Below are 12,415 nucleotides of genomic sequence, written 5' to 3'. Positions count from 1 at the left end.
TGAGGAGAGGTAATAAATAGCCTGGCTCTCCTGAGACATGGGCCGTTTGAGATTTCACTGTAAGAAATTGGTTGGAGCTGAGATCTTCTCGAGGGATCCCAGAAGGGAGCAGCCAAGAATGACACTGGGGATTTTCCACTTAAATCTCTAGATGCCTAAGGAGGAAAAGGGAGAGAGTCTGCTCAGAAGCTGCAGGTTACCCCTGGAGTTACTAGGGTAAGGACTCTGCTGGATTAGGACCCTACACTGAGCCAGAGGGTACCTGCCTTGGGCTTGGAGAATCTGGAAGACACTTCTGACGGGTTTTTCCTGTAGCTGAACAGAAGTTCCAGTAAGTAACCAACTATCTGGTGGAGGAGTGGAAGAAAATACTAGCCTGGTTTTGCAACAGGGGACAAGGGAGGGAGAAGTAACAAAGTTACTGGAGACCTTGTGTTGCTACACCAAGAAACCATCTTTATAAGGGGAGTTTGTGAAGAGAGGACTAAAGCTTTCTTTTAACTGTGATTTCATTTAAGTTGTACTTTTGCCTGCATCTACTTGACTGTCACTAAGTTTAACGTCAAAGATTCTGAATTAAACTATCTTTTCTTTGGAGCACAGTTGGAGACTAGAGAGTATTTCATTTGGATGGAATTGTTCTCTGCCAGTCACTGGCCCTGCAGGAACCCTATCCCCAGCTCTCCGCCCTGGAGAACTATCTTCCCACCTCGGGGTTGTGAATACCAAGCACCCTGAAAAAGGGGGGATTACACATCTTTACTATGCAAATAATATGTAGACATTAAAGAGTCTGTCTGTCTATTCTCTTTTTTTTTTTTTTTGTAGGTAAACAAGAAAGCATGTAAATTTGACTTCATTAAGAAGAATGTCCAAACATACAGCTCTAACATTAGCTGCTGCCACAGTGGTGGGGACTGCAATGGGTTGCCTTGTTCTGTGGAATGTGGTCAGACATCGGAAAGGGTGGCTGAGCCTTGTTGGGAAGCAAAGAACAGCTGGCAAAGGACCAGATGGTGAGAAAGGGAAGATAGCCGAGGATAGCGAGGCACTTCTCTTTTATGCTGCTCCTGCCACCTCAGTCGTGGAAAAGGCATTTGGATCTGAGGTGGTGATTGTTTCTCAGCCAGAGGAATGGGAGAGAGTTAGGCCTCTGCTGGAGGAGGAGCTGCAGGAGTACCCTGTCCTTGGAATGGACTGTGAGTGGGTAAGTGCGACTAGGGAAGACAGAGTTAAGAGTCAAAGTATGGTTTTCATATTACTTCCTATAATATTTTTTATTGATGTGAGAAGCTGAGAAAAAAACCCTATTCCCTGTACGTACCCAGATCAGTCCAGACAGTGAGTTGAGCCTCCTTTCCAGCAGATGGAGAAAAACTCAAAAGGTATCCTATATCAGCACAGTGCTCCCCCTGTGTCCCTTCAGTATTTCTCTGTCTCCAGCAGATGCAGATAGCAGAACCTGTGGTTCCCTTTCTTTGTAGCAGTTTTTGGTTTGCGGAAGTTCTTCATCCTCCTTCTCTAGTTATAAAGGATCAAGCAAGTATTGGTTTAATTCCCAGTGTTTATTAAAAAAAAAAAAAAAGAAGAAAGTTTTAGTCATCAGGAGCAGCTTTGTTCTGACTCCTCGCTCTTGCTTGGGCCTAGGGGGGTCCTGTCCCCTTGATTTATTCAGCCTAGGACCCTTTTCCCGGTGGCCTCTTGCCTGGCTCTGGGGTGATACTGGTGGTCCAGTCCCTACCCCATTGAGACCCCTGAGAAGTTTCATGCCTCGGGTCTCTTGTTGTCAGAGAAGTAAAATTCCTCTGTCACTTTAAGCTGTCTGAGAAAAAAAAAAAAGGAAAGATTTTTACTTTTTATTAATCAGTACCCTGTCCAAGGACCAGCAGCTTACGGGGGAAGGAGCGGTGAGCAGTTTTCTCTCTCTCCCGCTCGCAGCAGCCAGGCACAGAAGAACATTGCTGTTCCCGCGGCAACTCCTCACCCCCCCCCCCCTCCCGATGCCTCGATCGCCATTTTGTATCGACATATGGAGAGCCGGCCTGCTGCAATATTGAGCCTGTTTCTTTGCCGGATGGGGGAAGGGATTCTGTAGTTCCTCAATCCCCTCCGGATTTAAGCGCTGTGGACTCTCTGGATTTGATCCTGGACCCTCAGGACGATATCCCCCCTCCTCCAATTCCAGGGAAAGCCCCTTCTCATTTTACTACTGATTTTGTTCTTTTATTACACAGAGCTTATGTCGCTAGTTTGCTGCAGCAGGAGGATTCCCCCCCCCCCCAAAGACCCCCCACCTGTGAAGGTTCCTATATGCCCTCCACCTGCAAAGGTGCCTAGGGTATCTACAGACCAGGGACCCAAGCTCCCAGATTCCCAGGGTACTAATCGGGTTCGGACCACACCAGGGGCGCAAAACCTGCCGGATCCTCCTACCCCACCTCCTCAGCTCCCGGAGCCTGATCCGGATGCAGATCCTTTAACTCAGAATCCACCGGTCGAAGGGGACGACCCGCGGGACTTACGCCTGTTCCAACGGGAGGAGCTGGACCAGCTCATCCCTTTTTGTTCTAGCCGAGTTGGGCATAGATGCCCCTCCAGCGGAAGCCGCTAGTACCCTGGTTTCCAGCAACGTGGACCCTGTCCCAGCAGGACTGAGAGCCCCTCCATGTAGCATCCCTTTTCATCCTATGCTAATGCAGTTACTTCTCCGGGACCGGGAAGCTCCGGAATTCGGCTTACGAGTGGGCAGAGCAATGGACAAGCTCCATCCCCTCCCGGACCACTGCCTAGAGATGCTCAAGGTCCCTAAGGCGGATGCTTCGGTTTCCGCTGTCACAAAGAGAACCACCATCCCGGTGGTTGGAGCGACGGCTTTGAAGGACCTTAAAAAAAACCTTAATATGCCAGTCCACTGAGGGTTTGTAAGCTCATGTATCAACCAGCACTAAAGGGAAAGATGATGCTATTCTACCACCTCTTTAATCTGAATTTACTTTAGTTACTATAAGGCTACTATGTAGTTGTTTACACCATTCCAAGATGCTTATTTCTGCTTTAATTTTATGTTTTAGGTGTCCTTAGAAGGAAAAGCAAAGCCTGTGTCCCTTCTACAGATAGCCTCTTATAGTGGGCTTTGTATCTTGGTTCGTTTATCCAGGCTGGTCAACAGTGTACAGACTGTCCCAAAGACTTTACTGGACATTTTGGTGGATGACAACATTTTGAAAGTTGGAGTTGGATGTTGGGAAGATGCCTGTAAGCTGCTTCAGGACTATGGCCTGACTGTTAAAGGGAACATGGATCTTCGATACCTGGCTATGAGATACAGGTCTGTAAACATAAACCTAGAAACATTCACGGTCTGTCCTGATTTTCATTACTTTCTCTGTTTTTGAACCCATTGGGTTTAATCCATAACCTTCCCCATTCTGCTGCTGCCTGGATTTGTAAATTTGTCTTCACAGTCATCCTTGATGGGAGTCATACACCAAGTCATTTGTAATAGAAACACCCGAATGCTGCCTTTGAGCTTTTATTTAGGTAATTCTTCTCAAGTTTTATCTCTACTCTTGATGATAAACTTTTTGCAAACCATAATCTACTTATTAATATGAGTTCAGAATCATTTTATTATTCTAATTCTTGGATGTTCCTCTCAGAACAGTCCAGATGCCAAAATAATGGCCTGGACCAGCAGAGAGAGAGAGACAAACAATTTGTGTGATAAAAGACATCCTCTTAGATAAATCTCTAGCTCTGCTCTTCCACCTCAGTTTTAGTTCTTTCTCCAGCACAGGTACAAGCAGCTTAGCATCAAAAGCTCTTACCCTTTTCTGCTTATGGGAAGATCCCTGCAAGTAGTGCAGTGATAGGGCAAGTCTTCACGAGGATTCGCAGCTTACATATCAACTCAACGCAGAAAGCCTGGGCAATAGTTGGGCTTCCTTTCTGATGCTTGCTTAAGGAGGCAGCATTGAACCTGTTAGGTGCCTGGAAGTGATGCAATTGACACTAGGGATGTACATTAATTTAAGATGAAATTGACAATTGTCTATTTCGTTGGAACCACTAAACAAAAGAAAAAAAACCCGACAATTTTTATATTTTGAGTTTCGTATTAGTGTGTGCTAAATGGACTTAGTGTGTACTAACCACAAAATTAGGAAAAATGAAAAAAAGAACCATTTTAAAAACAAAAGCCAGCAAAAATACAACCCGAAATGAAAATGACACAAAACAAATCCCCACTGTACACCCCTAATTGGCACACAACAGAGTCGGGGGAAGGGTGACTAGCAAAAAAAAAAAAATGCAGCTGCCATTCATGAGAGCCAGAAGCATGAAGGCACATCCTAATGGCTTGCTAAAGACAATTATCAAGCATTGAAACAAATACTAAGCACCTGGAGGAGTCCATGTCAGAAACAGATTGGCATATTGATCAGGAAGGGTGGAAAAAATATCTTCGGATTCTCAGGAAGAGGACTTAAGGGAGAAAGAGACCAGTTCCCATCAAGAAATATCCCTATTTAAAACAGAGTATGGGAAGTGTAGTTAGAGATGGTATTAAAGTATTATCTTGTGCAGCAACCTGCTAAGAAAATGGCTGTGTCCGTGAGTCAATACTTCAGCACCAAGAAGAAAAATGGTACCTTCCTTGTGCATGAGGAGGTTAAAATATAATTGTAGGGGCAATTTTCAAAACCATGTAGGCAGGTGCTGAGTCCATAGGTGATTTTGCACCAATTCTGAAATATAAAACAGGAAATGCTTACCCTTTAAATATTGCTCAGGGAAAAAAGGTCCCCACGGAGATTTGCACCTCTCCTTTTTTTTTCTATGGGTATACTTTCTGACCAGAACAATGCGCATAGTTTTTGAAAAATCAAAACCACGAGAATTGTTGCCTTCCCAGACCTAAGCCTGTCCTGGGAACTTGTCCACAAAAATGCAGGTAAAAGTAAGTGTGTTGCAGAAAAATGTGCCTACTTTTCTCTGCATTCAGGATGGGCAATTTTCACCTATCCCTTTTACCTGGAAAATAACTTCCCTTCTCTGTAGGTGAATGGAAGATGCTGGACAGAAAATATTTTTCTCCATAACTTATTCTCTATACTATATTCAGTATAAGAAGGTGAAATAAGGTGACTGTATGTCCTTAAGATGGATGCACTAGTAGCAAATTTATCTAAAAGAAACTACTGTACTATTAGTAGGGGCTGCAGTACTTTGAAAGAACCATTAAACAGAAAAATAGAAGCATTTTTCAAAGATGTTTGAAATGTTTCAGGCCTTTTTGACTGACAATTTCTGCATTGCCCTAGTTAAGCAGGTATCTATTTTTGTAAGGCAGACCTATTTAAATTGATAATTTTCAGCTCTAAGAGCAAGTAGCATGATAGAACCTTGATGCTAGAAGTAAGAGAAAATGTAGCAACCACATCAGCTAGAAGAGCCCTATTGCTGGGGAATGGTCAGCAAATGTTCATTCAAAAAGCGCATCTGGTGGGTCTCCCATTTAAAGGGGCTTTACTTTTTGGGGAAACATAGAAAAGTGAGGAATTGGAAAGAATGTTAAAAATTTTTTGAAACAGTCTGACACATTTGCACAATTTAAAAGGTGTAAATTGCATTCATCATTTTAATAGCAAAAAAGTATTTGAGAAGATATTTTAGCCCCCCTCCACTCCTTGGAAGCATCTATTGGGAAGAGAGAGCTCAGAGGCAAGCTTTTCATAGTTGCTCTTCCATACAAAGAAGGGAGCAAGGAAATATATTTTTATGGATGAGAAAGTATATAACAGGAAGCCATGGAACCATCTCCTACAAGTTGAACTATAGGAGCAAGACTAGTGGGCTCCAGGGCGAAGCCAACAAATGGAGTTCCCTGTATGTTACCGGATCAGTCCAGACTCCTGGGTTTATTCATCCCAGCCAGCAGATGGAGACAGAGAAAAGCCTTGCTGACATTGCTTGATAAGCCCTGGTGCCAACTGCAGTAGTTCGGTATTTCTCTGTCTCCAGCAGATGGCTGGTGCATAGTTCTTATTTTACCATTTTTTTTCTAGCCTTTCTTTTTTCGGGTGAGCCTTCCTCCCAGGGGGCTGGTTCCTTTTTGGAACCCTTCTCTGTTCAGTTGAGGTGGACCAGCTGAGGTCCAAATTGTTCCGTAGGGTGTAAATTGCTTGCTGGTCCAGATCCCTCCCCTCACGAGGCCAAGTTTTGCGGCTTTCAGCCCTTTTTTTCCTTCTTCAGGGGTTTTTCTCCTTATTGCTTAGTGGTTGATCTCAGCTGGACAGCTCCTTTCATCTCTAGGAGAGGAACTTCCCTGCCATTTTTTGTTAAAGTTTAAAAAAAAAAAAAAATTAAAAAAAAAAATAAATAAAGAGGAGGAAGACAGGCTTAGTGGTAAGGCTCTGGGGCGACTCTCCCTCCCGTTGTTCATACCGGTTCATTTGATTTTATTTTCTCTCTTTGATTATTTTTTTGTTTTTTTTTGTTTCTGTTCTATTTCCTTGGCTTGCTGCGCGTGTGGGGCACTCCCAGCGCGTCTCGGTCAGGCCGGCCTCTGTTCTGTTCTGGGTGCATTTCGGGGGGGGGGGGGGTTGGGGGGAAGGGCCCTCCCTCCTTCCCTCCCTCTCTCTTCCGGGAGTCTCTAAATGTCGGCACTTTAATAAGCGTGCAGCTGCTGCGGTTGGGCCGATTTTTAAATGCACTGCTGACTCCGGGTCTGCCTGCTCCCTCGTGGCGGGAGAGGCAGCCATTTTGGTGCCGGATTCGCGCACCACCGCCATTTTTGGAAGGAGAGGGGGATCTTTCTCTGCGGCTCTCCCCGGTCCATCCAGGCCCCCTCCCCCTCCCCCCCCGAGGGGCAGGGGCTCTCCAGAGGCGCTAGTCAGCAGATCCCTTTGCCTCAGGGGCCTGGGGGGAGACAGGTCCCGATTTTTACCTCCGGGTTCGCGCCCCTTCTCCCCTGTCTTTATTCTCCTGTTTCACCAGGCTATATGGCGCCAGCAGGTAGGGTTTTAGGGTGCCCACAGTTGCCTCTGGCACCTAGGGGTCCATGCCTGCAGACTCGGGGAGCCGAGTCAGGGTCCACGCGGTCGAGTGACTCGGGGGGTCCAGCTTTTCCCCCAGTCTGGGGGGGGGGGGGGCGTCGACAAGGGGCTTGGAGATCCCGGTCCCTCCGGCAGGGGCAGCAACAGTGTCGACAGCACAGGACCTGGCATCCCCAGACCTCGGATCAGGGAGATGACATGGGGATTCCTTCGGTGGAAGAGGGTTGATGACTCCCAATATTCTCCGTTTGTTCCGGAGGGAGGAGTTGGACCCTCTGCTTTCCTCAAGTTCTTGAGCTTCATTGAAAGCTCCTCAGGAGGTTCCGGAGATGGATGGGGTAGACCCTGTCCTTGATAGCCTTAGGGCTCCTCCTTCCACCTTTCCTATCATAGGTCGGTGCGGCAGTTGGTTGAACGTGAGTGGGATTCCCCAGACTCAGGCTTTTGAGGGTGGGGTAGAGCGATATCTAAACTCTACCCCTTGCAGAGCAAACCTTGGAGCTTTTTGCGCTTCTGAAGGTGGATGCGGCAGTTTCCGTGGTCACTAAGAAGAAAACTACTATTCCAGTGGTGGGGGCCGCAGCACTTAAGGATGTTCAGGATCGGAAGTTGGAGCTTCATCTCACGAGGATATTTGAGGGAGTGGCCTTGGGGCTGCGAGCCGCCATTTGCTCCGGCTTTTATGCAAAGAGCATGTTTGCGCGGGTTCAGAGTTTTCAGGATGGGCAAACGCTACCTGGATCCGACACGTGTAATGCAGATCGCGTGGAGGCTTTGGTCGCATATGTAGCTGATGCTCTTTATGATTTGGTGCGTTCGCTGTTGCGAATTATGAGTTCTGCGGGTGGCGGCTCGACATTTGCTGTGGCTCCGTCACTGGTCTGCGGATGTATCTTCTAAGGCCCAGTAGTTCCTTGCCCTTAAAGGGTCATCTTGTTGTTTTGGGGAGCAGTGGATAAAGCAGTTGAGCGAAACGAAGGTACCAAGTTGCCGGAGGACAAGCCTAGGAATCATCAGGTCTTTTTCAGTCCCTGGTCGCGTTTTAGGTATGGCAGATGATCTTGTCCTTCTAGAGGTCACAGTCCCAGAAACCCTTTCAACCTCGGGTTTTGAATTGGGGCACAGTCCCAGAAAACCCTTTCAACCTCGGGGTTTGAATTGGGATCCAGTCCTTTCGTGGCGGCCGAAGACCCTTCGGGCCCCCACGGTGGGGGACCCGCTGGAGTCAAGACCTCCCAATGAAGCAAGGCCGGTTTCACTCCGCCGTTCCCTATATAGGGGGCCGTTTGGCAGAGTTTTATGGGGAATGGACAAGGTTACGCAGGATCAGTGGGTCCTCTCAGTGATAAAAGACGGTTACGCGTTAGAGTTTGCATGTCCCGTTTGCGAAGCGTTGCGCGGTTCAGGAGACTTTTGCGCAGGTTGCGCGAGTTTGGTGGGCGGTGATGCCATTGCCTCCACACGAGCAGGGCAGGGGGTCGTTACTCCATCTACTCCGTGGTGCCGAAAAAGGAGGGTACGATTTGACTCATTCTGGATCTCAATTCGGTCAACGCGTCCTTAAAGATACCGCACTTCCGAATGGAGACTTTATGTTCAGTGATTGCGGCGGGGTGTGCTCTCGGGAGCTTTTCTCTTCCCTGATTCTGACTGAGGCGTATCTACATATTCCCATTCGTCCAGATCATCAGCGTTTTCTGAGGTTCACAGTGCTGGGTCAACATTTCCAATTTCAGGTTCTCCCCTTCGGACTGGCCACGGCTCCTCGCACGTTCACCAAGGTGTAATGGTGGTGGTGACGATTCGCTTTCAGCATGAGGGGGTGCTGGTGCACCCTTATCCCGACCGATTGGCTATTTCGGGAGAAATCGTTGGACAGATGCCGTTCTTCGGTTCAGAAAGTTATTCGTCCTGCTAGAGTCTCTCGACTGGGTGATCAATCGGGCGAAGAGTCATTTGGAGCCATTCCCATACACTAGACTATCTCGGGGCTTGTTTTGACATGAGGCAAGGGCAAAATGTTTCTCAAAGAGGAGATGAATGATCAAGCTTACAGTCACAAGTTCGCCGCTTATTGGCATTGAGGGTGCCCCGAGCCTGGGAGTTTTTTGCAGGTTCTGGGTTCGATGGCCTCAACACTGGAATTGGTGCTGTGGGCCTTCGCGCATATGTGCCCACTTCAGAGGGCCCTGTTGGAGAGGGTGGAATCCTCTGTTGCATGCTTTTCATTTCCCGGTCTTGCTGGATGCGTCGGCATGGAGCAGCCTCTTGTGGTGGCTACAGTCGTCCAATCTACAGCGTGGTGTCAGTCTCGAGGTTCCGGATTAGGTGGTTCTCACTACCGATGCCAATCTCTCTTGGGGGGGCGGTCTGCGAGCGGCAGTCGTCCCAGGGCACTTGGTCGGCGGTAGAAGCCTCGTGGCCTATCAATCAGTTGGAGACCAGGGTGGTGCGGCTGGCACTTTGAGCCTTCCTCCCCCTCGTTCATGGTTGTTTGGTCAGGGTTCTGTCGGACAATGCCACGACGGTAGCTTACATCAATTGTCAGGGCAGCACCAAGAGCCAGGGGTGGCCCTGGAAGCTCAGGAGCTGTTTCTCTTTGCGGAACTGTACTTGGTTCAGTTCGCTGTGTTTGGGTGGGCGTCGACAACATCCAGGCCTATTTTCTTAGTCGTCAGAGCTTCGATTCAGGCGAGTGGGAATTGGCGGATTCCGCAATGCGGCTCATCCGGAAGAGGTGGGGTTGTCGTCTTGTCGATTTTGATGGCGACTCGGCTCAATGCGAAAGCTCCTCGGTTTTTCGGCCGAGGGGGTCAACGCTCTGGTAGTGCCTTGGCCTCGGGGGATCTTGCTTTATGTTTTTCCTCCGTGGCCTCTAGTTGGCAAGGTGTTGCGCTGCATAGAAAAACACCCCGGGAAGGTGATCCTAGTATCTCCAGAGTGGCCGTGTCAACCGTGGTTCGCAGATCTCGTCAATCTAGCAGTGGACTGTCCGCTGCGCCTCAGCCATCTTCCGGATCTTCTCCATCGGGTCCCATATTTTCCGACTGTTGTGTCCATCAGTCCTAGACGGCTTCACCCCATTTGCCTCACTTTGTTCACGGCTCCTCCCGCTTATCTTGGGAAAATGGCTACCGCCACGTCTGCACGCTGCCCTCTCCGGCGTCCCCGGAACAGCTATAGAGCTGCCTCCTGCCATGCTCCTCCCAAGGACATACTAGGGTGCGTGCGCACGCTACCCTCATCTTTATTCCAACATTGGCACGAACCTCGGGGGCGTTCCCCTCATGTGTCGTCACGCCATCCGGATATTTAGCCTGCCTTTACTTGCTAGCTCGTTGAGTTAGCAACGATTGATCTCGGACGGTCAATGCTACTCTGACGCTTCCTTGCTGCCGCTGGAAGCTTTCTCTCTGCCCTTCGGGGTACTGACTAATCTGGGTACCCACTCCTCGGGGGCCCTCTGCTTTATTTCAGATGCCTTACAGGGATCAGGTACTTGCTCCTCAAGGGCCTGCTCTCCCTGCCTCTGTGCTAGTACCATCTACTTCAGCCTGGTAGAATCGCATACCTACAGCTACCATCTTGTGAGTAATCTATCAGTCTGTCTCATCTACAGCATTGCCTTGCTGAGAAACCTACACCAGAATTCTCTTATACCAACGGGGTGAGAAGGGTCCCCACTGCCGAGGGTCCCGAGACTGCTGCATCCAGACTACCTCACTACTGCCATCTCTGGTGGTATACATCAAGCTGTACAGTAAAAGATCTAATTCTGTGTTTGTGCGTCCTGAATCTAGCCCAGTACTGTGGCTCCCCACGGGGCCCCTCCCCGTGGGCGGGTTATCTGCCACAGTACCCAGGAATCCACCCAAACACCTCTTAACCATAACACCGACCAGGCAGATCGCTTTTGTCTAGCGGCTTGGCTTTTGAGAGACGTTGCTTAAGGTGGAGAGGATATCCAGAGCCGGTGATTACTACGCTTTTGCAGGCTAGGCGGCAGTCTACTTCCTCTCTTATGTTCGGGTTTGGAAAGTGAGGCTTAGTGTACCGACCGAGGGATACAGGCGGTTCGTGCCTCGGTTTCTCACATCTCCTCTTTCCTATAAGAGGGTTTGGCTAAAGGCCTTGCTTTTAATTCTCTTCGGCAACAGGTAGTGGCTTTTGCCTGCTTGCAAGGGAATATTGAGGGGAACTCTTTATCTTCTCATCCGGATGTACAGAGGTTTCTGCGGGGAGTTAAGAATTTGCGTCTTCCAGTGCAGAAGGTCTGTCCCCCCCTGAACCTTAATCTAGTTCTGCAAGTATTGTGTGATGCTCCATTTGAGCCAATTCAGAGAGCGATCCTTAAGGATCTGACTCTCAAGGTTGTGTTCTTGGTGGCCATCTGTTTCACCAAGAGGATTTCTGAATTGCAGGCCTTGTCTTGCAGGGACCCGTTCCTTCAAATATCTGATTCTGGAGTCACGTTGCGTACGGTTCCTTCCTTTGTCCCGAAGGTGGTCTCTGCCTTTCATGTTAATCAGACTATCGAGCTTCCAGCTTTTACAGAGTTGCATAATTCTGTGCAGCATGCTCGGGAGCTTAAGCTGTTGGATGTCCTCAGGGCCTTGCTTCGCTATCTCAAGGTTATTAATGATTTCAGGAGGTCTGATTATCTTTTTGTATTATGGAGCGGATCAAAGAAGGGTACCCATGCCTCCAAAGCAACAATTGCCAGGTGGCTCAAGGAAGCTATTGGTTCGGCGTATGTTCTCAAAGGCCGTCAAGTCCCTGAGGGTTTGCGGGCCCATTCGACTCAGGCGGCTTCATGGGCGGAGGCTCAGTTGGTGTCTCCACGGGAGATTTGCAGGGCAGCGACTTGGAAATCGCTGCTTACTTTTGCCCGGCATTACCGTTTTGGATTTGGGAATTTCTGATTCCCGGTCTTTTGGTGAAGGTGTCTTGCGAGCGGGACTCTCCAGGTCCCGCCCTGTCTAGGAAGCTTTGGTACATCCCAGGAGTCTGGACTGATCCGGGTACGTACAGGGAAAAGAAAATTGGTTCTTACTTGCTAATTTTCGTTCCTGTAGTACCAACGGATCAGTCCAGAACCCACCCGGGTTGGAGGGGGAGAGTCTTCCGCTCCGCTTTAATCCTTTCAGCATACTTATGTTCTTGGTTTGTTCATAACTTGCTGAGTTTTTTGCAAGTTTTTATTCAGTTTTTTGCACATGTTTTCAGCTTCGGTACAGATTAATACTGAACTACTGCAGGTGGCACCAGGGCTTATCAAGCAGTGTCAGCGAGGCTTTTCTCTGTCTCCATCTACTGGCAGGGATGAATAAACCCAGGGGTCTGGACTGATCCATTGG

General features: G+C 48.6%; 1 pseudogene; it reads left to right on the top strand.

Moving 5' to 3' along the window:
• Nucleotides 1–12,415, top strand: part of LOC115090101 — an 83,602-nt pseudogene continuing 71,187 nt past the window's right edge.

Source organism: Rhinatrema bivittatum, chromosome 4 (genome assembly GCF_901001135.1).
Source record: "Rhinatrema bivittatum chromosome 4, aRhiBiv1.1, whole genome shotgun sequence".
In the NCBI taxonomy this organism is placed as follows: Eukaryota; Metazoa; Chordata; class Amphibia; order Gymnophiona; family Rhinatrematidae; genus Rhinatrema; species Rhinatrema bivittatum.
Note: the sequence above shows the minus strand (reverse complement) of the source record. Positions and strands in the feature narration are given on the sequence as shown.